Source organism: Triturus cristatus, chromosome 5_2, assembly GCF_964204655.1.
Source record: "Triturus cristatus chromosome 5_2, aTriCri1.1, whole genome shotgun sequence".
Lineage (NCBI taxonomy): Eukaryota > Metazoa > Chordata > Amphibia > Caudata > Salamandridae > Triturus > Triturus cristatus.
The window spans coordinates 168,519,394-168,522,025 of NC_140588.1; positions in this window are offsets into that span (position 1 = coordinate 168,519,394).

Consider the following 2,632-nt stretch of genomic DNA (forward strand, 5'->3'; position numbering starts at 1 on the left):
TCCCAGGGTGCGGGAGCCCCCCGTCCTGCAAGCCAGCCGAGGGTCCGGGCGCTGGGGACGGGGGTTCCACTGGGTCCCGGGGAGGCTCTGCCCATCCTGCCTAGGGTTCGGAAGCTCGGCCTGGGCCCGGGGCTTGTGCTCTGTCCCAGGGTCCCATGGTGCGGGAGTCCCCCCGTCCTGTAAGCCAGCCGAGGGTCCGGACACTGGGGATGGGGGTCCACCGGGCCCTGCGGAGGCTCTCCCCAGCCTGGCTAGGGTTCGGAAGCTGGGACCAGGCCCGGGACTCGTGCTCCGTCCCAGGGTGTGGGAGCCCCCCATTATGCAAGCCAGCCGAGGGTCCGAGTGCTGGGGACGGGGGTCCACCGGGGCCCGGGGTGGCTCTCCCTGGCCTGGCTAGGGTTCAGAAGCTGGGACCGGGCCCGGGGCTCGTGCTCCATCCAGCGGGCCCCGGAGTGCATGAGCCCACCGTCCTGCAAGCCAGCCGAGGGTCCGGGCACTGGGGAAGGGTGTCCACCAGGGCCCAGGGAGGCTCTCCCCGGCCTGGCTAGGGTTCGGAAGTTGGGACCGGGCCTCCTGCTCCATCCGGAGGGCCCCGGGGTGCGGGAGCCCCCCGTCCTGCAAGCCAGCTGAGGGTCCGGGCGCTGGAGACAGGTGTCCACGGGGTCCGGGGAGGCTCTCCCCGGCCTGGCTGCTTTCAGAAGCAGGGACCGGGCCGGTGAGCAGGGGTGGCTGGCTTCATCTGCTACGCTGGCAGAGTGTAGTTTTCTGCCCACCCCTACATATAACTTGAAATAGCACATGAGCACCAAATAAGTGACTAGTTAGATATTCCTTTTGTATAATTACTGCAAATTGTCCACATTATCATAAGAGGTGTTTGTCAAAGGAGAATGAGTAAATTTATTTTCAAGGCTGAAAATGAGTTGGGATTGCCGCCATGTGAATAGATGTATGCATGCGCTTTGTGACACATACATCTGTCTATATGTACTGTGATGTATATACACACTTATGCATCACTACACCTCTGCAACCATTTTTGCTTTTTTCATTTTTCTGTTCCAACACAATCAATTAACTAGTAGAAGCAGAAAACGAAGATTTAGCAAAGTAAACAGACCATCACTCGCCTCATAAATACAAGATGTCTTGGCTTTGCAAATGTCTGTTTTAATTAGGATGGATCTCCTGAGTTCTTCACAACTGTCTTACTCTGTGCTATGTGTTATGTGTGCATTTGTGCTAATGAAAATATTATATTGAGGCTGGAGGGGCGGGGTCCACAAATCAGACATGTAGTCATGTAATGAATACAATATATTGAGAGAGTAAAGGGATTCACCTAGTGAGCAAGAATGCACCTAAAGTGGAATCACATACAATAAATATAATTAGGTAAATTACAACACCCTGCCCATCTAGGAAGATATGCAATATTACTGTCTTTATCTTTGTCCAGGATCTTACATTCTTAATTGTCAATGACAAATGAAATGTTTTTGGATCCTTAACTAGGAATAGGGTAAATGCTAGTACTCTCATTGGGGAATTAACCTAAAGATTGCAAACTACCCTCACAAAGGATTGGTTTGAGAACATAATGAAGCTAATAGCTCTTTAAAGACGTAGACAGCACTTGAGCGGCAGCCAACCTGGTGTCTCCAGACAGCTGCTACTTATCTAAAGCTCACTTGATCGGAACTCATCTTCACTTTGCCATTCTGTTATGGTTGACCATGGCCAGGCTCAAGGAAGCTGATGGTTGATTTCAGAGGGGGGAAACAAAAGACAATGCTGCCCTCTGAATTGTTCTTGTGGCTGATGCAGGAACAACTTTTCCTGAACAGAATATCCAATCTCTTTTACAAGCAGCTCTTGCTTCAAAATAAACATTATTTATTCTTCTCATCCACAGACATCAGACACATATAAACAAGCAATTCAAAATGGGAAATGGTATGCATACTAACCAACATTCATGAAACACATCATGCTCCCTTTAATACATCATTCATTGAGGCAGTGCAGAGCATCACACACACCTGTCATTCCTTAGCCTGATTTAGAGCTTGGAAGACAGGATATTCCATCAGAAACGTGACAGAATACACTGTCTGCCAAACTCTTGGTCCACATATCCTATTTATAGTCAAACATGCCATCTGCTTTCAGTCAGTATTGCCTCTATTGGCTGTTTCAACTAAAAGCTTAGTCAAATGATCTAATGGAGTTCTGGCCATCGCAGTAATGGCACTGCACCGCCCAGACTGCCTGACTTCCTTTTCTTCTTTTCACCACCACCAGGAAAACAATGGCAGTGACAAGCTGAAAAACTAAAATATTGACAACCTACACCCAGGAAAAATCTCCGTGGGTGTGAAGGCTATTGGTTATTTGTTTTTGTAAAACAAACTCCCAATTTGGGAGTTTGTTTTTAAGAAAAAGGTTTGGCAAATGGCAGTCATTGTGGTACCTTTTGAGGAATGCTGTGATGGATGTTATTCTTAGGGTACATAGATTACCGCTTGGCCAGTGGTGATCACTTAATTTGGCAGGTGGCAGTGCATCAAGGTGGCAAGTCTAATGTCCTGTGCCGCCCTGAAAGAGAATGGGCTGCTCACCAAATATAGTA